Below are 10,549 nucleotides of genomic sequence, written 5' to 3'. Positions count from 1 at the left end.
CTTGAAACTGTGTCCCCTGCATTGGCAGGCGGATTCTTAACCACTGCGCCACCAGGGAAGTCCCCCGTAATACATGTTCAGAGTAAAAAAAATACAGAGATACATTTTGCATCCGCCTGCCGAAGATAACAGCCTGGTACCACCCTTTCTTGGGGAGGCTGTGGGCATGACAGGCAGGGTGCAGGCTGGCACGTGTCTGATGTGGAGGGCGACTTGACAACTACTGTCCACGTCACAATGGCAATGAAACGTCACAATGGCAATGAATGCTTGGACCCAGAAGTTCTAGGAAGCTGTCCTACAGATAGGCTCACATATGTGCCGACGACTTATGTGTAAGAGTATTTATCCGAGCGTTGTTCAATGTAGCAAAACACTGGAAACGGCTTAAATGTCCAGGGGCAGGGGACTTCTTGTGTGTATTCTCCATTGTTTCTTTTGTAAATACAGGCAAATATTCTTTATCACCCCCCAAAAGTGGCATACTATGTATGCTGTTCTGCACGTTGCTTTTGTTTTCTTTTCTCACTTAAAAAAGGACCATAGAGACCTTCCCGGGTCAGCACACAAAAATTTCCTTGACCCTTTTATTTGTCAGTGGCTGCTCGGTGCCCCCTGGTGGGGCTGTACTATTGTATTATTTGGTCGCCTAGAGATGGACACCTGGGTGGTCTCCATGCTTTCGGTGTCACAGCAGTGCTTCGGCTCATAACCTTGACCGTGCACCCTTCTGCACAGGGGGTATTCGGAGTACACTCCCAGTAGGTGAAAGCACCTATGGTCCCATCAGGGGCCAAACTGCCTCCGTGGAGGTCGCACCTACCTTCACCCCCTGCACCTGCTTCCCTACCACCTTGCCAGCCCAGTGTGGTCTCAAACTTTGGGATTTAAAAATATCTGACAGGTGAAAAGCAGCCTCTCGGACTCGTTTTATTTGCGTGTCTCTTGTTACGTGTGAGGTTCCCTGCTTTCCTGTGCTCAGCCCTCTGCCCACGTTCCCACAGGCATTTCTACCCCAAGGCTAAGGAATTCACCCGGTCCTTTCTAGCATTCCTACGGTTTCCCTTCTTTTACATTTATATCTTCGATCAATATTTTCGTTTTAACGGTACATGCTTAAGCTGAGGGTCTAACTTTCTCACTCTTCGCACGAGCAACACTTTACTGCAGTGTCCACCTTCCCCTTCGCTGACTGGAGAGCGGCCCCGCCACAAATCCCCAGGCGCGTCCAGGTCTGGCCCCTCCCGCTGCTCTCCCACCCCACAGTCCCCGCAGCCGAGCTCCAGGGCTGGACTGAATGGGCCTCATCACATGTTCTGATATCTGGCGGGGCGAGCGGCTCCAATCTCTCTTTTTTTCTGTTTTTTTTGGGGGAGGGGGCTATTTTTGCCTGTTCATTTCCCACTGAACTCTCAAGTCAGCTCATCTAGTTCAGGGAGAAGAGCTGCTGTTTATTCTGTAATCCTCTCCAAGCAGCTTCTCTCCCAACACACCACCGAAACTCCAGGTCACCAGGTCAGAGGCCCTGCTGTCATTGTGCCCTGTACCAATTTCTCAGCAGCACGTGGCTCAGCTGACCACCCCCCTCAAACCCTCCTCCACAGCATCTCCCAGTTTTCTCTCTACCTCCCTGGCTGCTCTCCACCCCGTCCCCTCTCTGTACGTGCTGGCTCTCCTCAGCAGCCCTCCTAGGCACCACCCCTGGCCCCGCCACGGTTAGTGCCCCCTCCCTAGGGAATCTCATCCTTTCCCATCCTGCGGGAGGCCATGTCTTGCTGGGGCCTCCTAAACTGACGCTGCCTGTCACGAGCTCCCCTCTGAGCCCAGTCACGTATGCAACACCCACACAACTCCTGAGTGCCTTCCAGGAACACAAAGTGAAACCTGTACTTCCCCCCACAAACCCACTCTTCACCCGGCTGCCCCCATTCGGTAAATGAGGGCATCAGCGAGCCTGCTGTTCAAGCTGAGAGCCTGGATGTCACCCCTGGGTCCCTCCTCCGCCTCACTCCCCCCGGCCCAGGCGAGTTCTGAAGCCTGTCCGCAGAACAGAGGTCCAATCTCTCTCCTCCACTGCCAACACCCTACTCCAAGCGCAAACATCCGCCACACACTCCCCCCCGTGGCTTAGAATCCCCCGCTGGTTCCTCACCGCACTGGCAGAGACATTCTATCTCCTTCCTCCCCGAGTGACCAAGCCCCTGCCCTCCCTCTGACCTCATTTCCCAGCATCGTCCGGAGCCTTTCCTCTCTGAGGCCTGGCGTCACAGCCCAGGCCCAGGTCCTAAGCGTGCTGGGTGCTTTCCTGCCAGGCTGGGTTTTTTTCTGGCGGGGATGGCTGTCCTAGCAGCGGCTCACGGGTGGCCGGGGTGGGGGCTGGGGTCCGCGGTCTGGGATCCAGGGTCCGAGGACTGGGATTCGGGACCGGGGGTCTGGGGTCCAGGGTCTGGGATCCGGGGCCCGGGGGCTGGGGCTCGAGGGCCCGCGGACCCCGCTCCTTCTCGCCCCCCAGGTCCCACGTTACCCGCTGCCTCCTCACTATTACGAACGACCTGCCTGTCCTCTGGTGCCACCTGCGGAGGTTCGAGAGGGGACAACTCGCCACGCCCCCCTCCCCGAGTTGACCCTGTAGCCAGACGGGTGGCGACGAAAGGCGGGCGGCTGGAGAAGCCGCCCTGACAAGTCCAAATAAGAACAGCAGGGAGCAGCCGGGGCGGGCGGGGCGGGCAGTGGGCCTGGCAGGCCCCGGGAAGCAGCGATCAGGCACCCCCGCCCGCAGCTCGCCCGGAAGTGACCGGCGCAGGCCGCGCATGCTCGCTCCCTCCCTCGTCACGTGGGACGGCGCGCGAGTCGCACCGGGAAGTTCCCCCGGAAACGCGAGCCGCTGGGCGGCGGGTTCCGGCCGGCGGCAGTGGGCGGTGGGTAACGTGTTGTTCATGGCCCGTCCACGGCGCTGTGTGCCGCGGTGTGTGGTCTGAGCGCCACCGTCCGCTGGGCTCCCGCCGTGCCCGGCACGTCCTGCAAGCTAGGTGTGGGCGGCTGCAGGAGTGAAGGCTCAGTCGTTCGCTGACCGACTGACCGGGCGGTGGCCGGCCTTGTCCGGCCTGTCCGTCAGTGTCCGGCACGGTCACTTCATGTTGGAGGCGTGAATAAGGGGCATGGTAGATGGGCCATCCCGTGGGACAGCAGGACAGCAAGGGACAGGCCAATGCCTGTCCTGGGTGACTGGAGGAGAGACCGAAAGCCTACCCACGGATGGGATCTGCTGAGTCTAGGGCTTTGTTCAGGCCTCGCACCCCCTGTTGAGCCCTCCTGCTTCCCGTGTGCAGCTCCAACCCTACAGATGAGTAGCGACCGTGTGGTCCTGCTGGTCCTTGCTCAGCCCTGGGGCACAGGGGCAGGGCAGCTCTGTTCTGACTCTCAGCAAGGCAGTCTGCATTTCTTACTTCCAAGTCCAAGTCTCCAAATGGGAACCCTTCCACGGCCTGACTGGGCCCGGCTTTGGGGAGACATCTTGGTTTTGTCCCCAGCTGGGCTCACCGAGAGCTCACCAGGGCGGTTGGGTGATGGAACCAGCTTGCAGGAAGCTGCGGTGGAGCGTGGATTTCTCTCCAGGAGGCAAAAGAATGTTAGAGGCCGCGATGGGATGGAGGGGAATTCTGACCCATTTCCAAAGCCTGAGATAAGTGAGCTCTAGGAGAAGAACCTCCACTACTTTAGACGGCTATAGTGCAAGTGGTATCCCCATTGGAGAGCTTGGTTTTGTACAAATCTAGGAATTCTTCAAAACTTTCCATTTCCCTAATCTTACCTCTGACAGTAAACAACTTGCTACAGAGGACATCCCTGGCATGAACTCCTACTCCATGCCCACTTCTAACTTCCGGTTGGTTTCTATGCCTCCTGTCTCCTCCAAGTCTCTCAAGTAAATTTAAGCAGATGTCCCTCATTTCCTTAAAACCATTGTTAACTCTAGGTGGGTGGATGGATGGTTGGCCATGTTAACCAAAAACAAAATAGCCAGTTATCTTTACCAGAAAAACAAGTTTATTCTGGAGCAGTAAAGAATTGAAATTCAGGACTTGCGACTATGGCAAACCACACGAAAGTCTGGCAAGGCAAAGGAGAGGACACTCTTTTCTAGAGAAGGGGAAGTTGGGATGGGCTGTTAGAAAAAAAAAAAAGTCTGTTGGAGGAAACTGGGAGATCAGAGTATGGTGGGTTTTCATTGGCCAGATTGTGACTGTCTCTCATTGGCTGAGCTGTTGCCAGGCAAGGAGAAAAATCTTCCTTCCTCTGCTAGTGGTAAAGCAGTGTCACTTCCTGCTGGGGATGAAGGTACCGCTCTTCCTGTCCGAATCTGTGTTGATGTGGTACATGTATTGAGTAGTACCTGTGTGTGAGCTCCTCTTTCTGGCCTCCTGATTCCATTTGAGTGAGGCTTCCCATTATTAATTTTCACAGATACATGGATGGATCGTGGGATGAATGGGTGGCTAGTATATCAGTTAGAAGCACTTTTAACTTCAAGTAGCAGAGATTATGACAAGTGCAGTGGTTTGAACCAATAGGGGTTTATTTTTCTCCCATAACAAGAATCCTGGAGACAGGAAAGTCTGCGTTAGTTCAGCAGCCCAGTCATGTCAGACCAGCATCTCTGCAATCATACCAGGCTTCCTTTGTGCTCACAGAGGGTTGCCACAGCTCCAGACACCGCATCCATGTCCCAGGCTGGACAAAGAGGGGAAAGGATAGTGAAAGGGATGTCTATCTCTTTTATCATGGAAACAAAATTCCGCTTCCGGCGGTGACATCTCACTGGCCAGAACTGTGTCCCATGACCAGCGCTACTGCAGCACAGCTGGGGGAGGGGGCACTAAGCTTTTCCGGTGTCTATAGTGGAAGAGAGAAGGGGAGAAGAGCGTGGAGTTATGACTGTGGCGGACGTCTGGCATTGCGACCGCCCAGCATATTTTGAATATCCTCTCTGCAGTTTGGTAGTTCCCACATCGTGAATTCTTTCTCTCCCACTTAGAATCCAGGATTTCGTTGGTCAGTCTCCCCTCACCACTAGGGGCAGATGTCTGACTTGACCTGGGAGAGGGCGGCTGCACCAGGACCCCAGTGGGCTGCTGGGGCGACCGTTTTGCTGGACTGGTTCCAGCAAAGGCAGCTTATTTCTGGGGCGGGGGGTGGTGTCAGCTTCTTGCTGCTGCCGACACAGCAGCTCTGGGCGTGGTGGAGGCAGCAGAGCCTGAACCCAGACCAGTCCTGGCAGGGGTTTTGGGTACTGTTCCTGGAAGCTTAGCTAGATCCTCGAGCCCTCTCACAGCCCCTTATAAATCCATATCTGCTTAAACAAGCTAGAGTGGATTCCTTTATCCACAACTGTTATGGGGTGGATTGTGTCTCCCCAGACGCTATGCTGAAGTCCCAACCCCCGGTACCTGCGAATGGGACCTTATTTGGAAATAGGGCCTTTACAGATGTAGTCAAGTTACGAAGACGTTACTAGGGTGGGCCTCAATCCGATATGCTGGTGTCCTTATAAGATGAGGGAAATTTGGACACAGACCCCAGGGGAGAAGGCCATGTGACGGCAGAGGCAGACGTGGAGGGGCTGCGGCTTCAAGCCCTGGAAGGCCAGGCTGACAGCGGCCCCAGCAGCTGCAGGAGGCGGGGAGGATGCTCCCCTAGAGCCTTCAGAGGGAGCACGGCGCTGCCCACACCTTGACGTTGGACTTCTGGCCTTCAGCAGAGAGAATAAACTGCTGTTAAGCCCCCGATTTGTGGTGCCTTGTTACAGCAGCCCCAGGACACGCATACAGCAGGTGAGGACCCCAGCCCATCGTCCGAGCAACAGTGACCGGGTGAGTGGAGCGGGGGCCGCGGATGGACGTGTAACCAGGTATGAGTGGTGGCGTCTGCTGTTAGCAGTGAGGCCCCCACACCCTGAGGAGAGCTGGAGCAGCTGACCCAGACTCCCCTCCCCGCGCTTTCAAAACAAGTTCTGCTGAGAGCTGCCACCCAGGGCCGCCAGCCTCCTGCCACGTGCCCCCACCCCTGACCTGTCCTGCCTGAGCCCGGAGAAGATGGGGTGGGGGGGAGCCGCACAGCGTCCAGGCAGAGGCAGCGCCCCTGCTTCCCATCAGCCCTGGAGCAAGGCGAGGGCCTGGCGAGGGCTCCACGGTCCAAAGTGCCCGCACGACAGACGGGCATCTCGCTCCAGCGGCGGAGTCCTCCGGCACCCACCCTGTCGGAGCAGAGCCAGCCGCGGGGGCTGGGTTTACCCTCCCTGAAGGCGGGCCGCACTCCGGGACACAGTGCCCACTCCCCGGAGTATTTCTGAGAGCGAGAGGCCCCTTAGAGCAGAGGGCACCCAACGGGTGGGAGGTGGGCCTGGCCACGGGGGGCCCCGGGGGCCGCAGAAAACAGCTCACTCTGCAGGTTCAGATGCAGAGGCGGCAGTCGGGGTGTGGTTCGTAGGGGTGCAGGGCGGGGTGGGGGGCCCCTCTGTGGAGGGGCTGGAGAAGCTGGGCTGCTGTGCTCTGAGGGCAGTGGGCTTCCAGCCTCAGGGGCCTCACCCCCACCAGCCCTTCCACGGCTTTGGGAGGGACCCCAGAAATGTATTCTCATTGTCACATGTTTTTGAAAATTTGTAAAAGCTGTATAAAAAATGAATCTAAGTATGTATGAAAGATATGTGTGCGTGTGTGTACGTGCAGATATACACATTATATATTGTGTGTATCTGTATGCGCTTGGGCTGCCAAAACAAAGTACCACAGACTAGGTGGTTTAAACAACAGAAATCCGTTGTCTCCCTGCTCCAGAGGCTGCGAGGCTGAGCTCGAGGGGTCAGCAGGCACGGCGTCTCCTGAGGCCTCTCTCCACGGCGTGCAGACGGCCGTCTCCTCCCTGGGTCCTCACGTGGTCGTTCCTCTGTGTGTGTCTGTGTCCTCACCTCCTCCTCCTATAAGGACACCAGTCTTGGGACTTCCCTGGGCATCCAGTCGTTAGGACTCGGCGTTTTCACTGCTGAGGGCCCGGGTTCCATCCCTGGTTGGGAAACTAAGACCCCACAAGGCACGCGGTGTGGCCAAAAGAAAAAAAATAAAGGACACCAGTCAGACTGGAGTAGGGCCCCCCTTAGTGACCCCACTTTAACTTGATTACCTGCGTAAAGACCCCATCTCCAAATGCAGTCACATTCAGAGGTGCTCAGAGTTCGGGCTCCAGCAATGAATGTTTTAAATCTGGGGGACACACAATTCAGCCCATAGCTATAACTGGATCTTTATATATATATTAAAAAGACTTTTTTTCTTAAAGAAGAGCTCAGAAACGTGTGCTCGTCAAGCCCAGGCCCACTGGCCACACGCGCAGGAATCCAGCAGCCAGGGAGCCAGGCGGGCAGCGGGCGGCACGCGGCGGTCAGGGGGCGGGAGGGAGGGACAGAGCCCCAGCAAGGCCCAGCCCTGTGTGGCCATTCCTGCCCCTTGCCGGGCTGAAGTCCCCCCACCAAGCAGGAGGAAGCGAAGTCACCAGGCAAGGCCAGGGAGGCCACGCGCGCAACTGAACCCTCAGCTGAGCGCTGGCCTCCACTGCCGGCTCCTTGGGAAGTGGGGGGGGAGAGGGCGTCAAAAGAAACAGCAGATTAACCTTAAAGCCTGCGTCCCGCCAGCCTCGGCCCTAAGGTTTGCTGAGTGCAGGGCCAGGCACAGATGGGAGGCCCCACCCAACCTGCACCCTGAGGTCCCCCAAGGAGAGTGTCAGCACCCCAGCCTGTCACCGCCTGCACACACCAGAGCACCCCCCACCCTGGGCCAGACCCAGAGAAGGGCCTGGCAAGCGGGGGAGCAGCTCGGGCCATCTGGGCCGGAGCTCTGGGGCCCAGGTACCAGTGCCTGGTCGGGCAGGAAGGGGGATGGGCTGTGAGGGACACATCCCCCGGCTGCAGGCAACTCTAGTGAGCGGCCCCGGATGGGCCGCAGCTTCTGGGCCCGACGGCTGCACTGCCCACTGCTGTCCACACTGCAGAAGCCGGTCCTGAGGCCACTGTCGGCCACAGGCTCTGTGGGGTCGCTAGGCCTGACGTAACAAAGTGCGATACGCTGGTGGCTTACAGCTACGGCTTTTTCCCTCGTGGTCCCAGAGGCCAGAAGTGTGAGGTCAGGCTGTCGGCGGCTGGCTCCTTCGGAGGCTGCGTGGGAGGCTGTCCCGGGCGTCCCTCTGAGCTTCTGGCGGTTGTGGCGTCTTTGGTTTTCCTTGGCTCGTGGAAGCGCCGCCCTGGTCTCTGCCGCAGTCCTCACGTGGCTCCTCCCTGTGCGTGTCTTGGTCTGATGTCCCCTTTTGTGAGGACACAGTCACGTGGGATGAGGGCCGCCTGCTCTAGTACGACGTTGTCTTAACCCATCTCGTCTGCAGGGACCCTATTCCCAAGCAAGGCCACATGCTGAGGTGCCGGGGTCAGCACTGCGGCCTGTGAACTGGGGGCATGATTCTCCCCACCACAGCCTCTTTCCTCTCCGCCAGGTGCCACATGCTTCTCTCTCGCTGCCAGCACTTAGCCGGCTGGGGTTTTCACCAGATGGTGGGACCCGAACCCTCGTTCGCGAAGCTCCGGGTCCTCAGTGGTTCTCTCCGGGTCCCACAGTTTTTACGGCCCTTTACCACCCGGGAGGCTGTCATGTGGCCCCCGAGGCCCTGGGTCCCTGACACGGGGCTCTGTCCCACCCCACGTCTCCCTGGCAATGAGGACTGACCCCCTGGCTGGCACACTAGCCCCTTCACCAGCCGCTGGTCCCACAGCAGGAGGACGCCAGCGGCCCCGGGCAGTCTCTGCTCCACGTGCAGGAACAGTCCACGTTCCCTGGACGACTGGGGACCGGGACCCCCAGTCCTGTGGATCCCGTGTGGCCAGGACGGAAGGAGAAGATCCTCTGCTAGATTATTAGACGCCACAGTGAGAGGTCGTGCTGCCTCTACCCCGTGGTTCCCAGACGCGCCATGCGTTGGTCCCTGTTGTGAGACTTACCCCATCCTGCTGGACGCATCTCAGCACCACTGGGCCCCCAGGAGGCCAGGCCACCTGTGTCGGGTGAGGGGCGTGGGACAAGCCCAGGGAAGCTCGTGGACACGAGGCCACTGCCACATGTCCTTGCTCTGAAATGAATCCCTTGATTAGAAGTACCGTTTGTAGAATGCAAGTGTCAGTCCGTTCGGGCTGTAACAAGGTGCTAGCGACTGCGTGGCTTACGGAGAACAGGAACTGATGTCTCGCGGTTCAAGGCTGGAAGTCCCACATCAAGGTGCTGGCAGGGGCCAACCTGCCTCCTGGTTCACGACTTCCTGTTGTGTCTTCTTGCTGTGCCCTCAAGTGGTGGGCGGGGCCGGGGGCCCTGCGGGAGCTCTCTTATGAGGGCACTAATCCCACTCCTGGGGGCTCCGCCCTCCAGACCTAATCACCTCTCTAATGCATCACCTTGGGGGTGAGATTTCAACATCTGGGTGTGGGGGGCACAGGTGTTCAGTCCTCCTCACCAGGATAGCAAGTGAGGCACCCTGCAAATCCGTGATGGCAGCGCTCGGGGGAGCTGTCCAGGGGGGAAACACGCAATCCTGGGACACAACCAGCCCTGACCCTTCCCCCTGCTTCCAGGAAGCTAGGCGGCCCCTGGGGATGGAGCCTCTCCCACGGAGAGCTATGAGCTGAAGGGAGCACGACCTCGCTCCAGACATCTCGGGGTCTTCCCTGTGATTCTCCTGTTAGAGCCGCCAGAGGTTCCCCACAGAGCTCCACCTTCTGTGGGCCCCTCAGCAGCGCGAACCCCGAAGGAGTCATAAGCCTCAGATGGCAGGACAGCCTGGACCATGCCTGGCCCCACGCGAGAGCTCTCTTTCCCGCTCTGAGCCCCACCAAACCTGGAAGCCCACGTGTCACTCAGTAAATACGCTGGGGAAACATATCCAGACAGGGTGCGTGCTGCCTTCCAAATCCAGAATGACTCACCACGGGACTTGCCAGGCCGTCCAGCGGTCAGGACTCCGCGCTTCCTCTGCAGGGGCACGGGTTCCATCCCTGGTCGGGGAACTCAGATCCTGAAGCCGCCAGGCGCGGCTGGCCAAGCACGGCGCCCCGTTTTTCGAGGTGAGCGGCACAAATGATAGCTACTCATCTTTCACTTTGCAGGGAGGGCTGGCCACCACGCTCCAGATCACCAGACCCTGGAAACATCACCACCTGTACTTCCACGAGGCTCACCTCCCACCCTCTGACACACGTCTTCCCAAGGCATCTGGTGTCCTTACCGCTTCCTAATACTGGATCCAGTTAGGGTTATACAGTCAGTGCAGGGGCACAGGGCAATGTATCAATTGTGGCACGTCAGTGTGACCCAGTTCCCCGGGAGCCACGCCGGGACAGGTGCAGGGGGTGGGGGGGACGGTGCCATGAGGAGACCGGCAGCGTTCACTGATACCCCTGCCAAGTGAAAGCAAACGGCTTCTGATTTTCTAGGCTAGTCGGGATTGAGGGGAAACCAAAACA

Source organism: Delphinus delphis, chromosome 2, assembly GCF_949987515.2.
Source record: "Delphinus delphis chromosome 2, mDelDel1.2, whole genome shotgun sequence".
Lineage (NCBI taxonomy): Eukaryota > Metazoa > Chordata > Mammalia > Artiodactyla > Delphinidae > Delphinus > Delphinus delphis.
Note: the sequence above shows the minus strand (reverse complement) of the source record.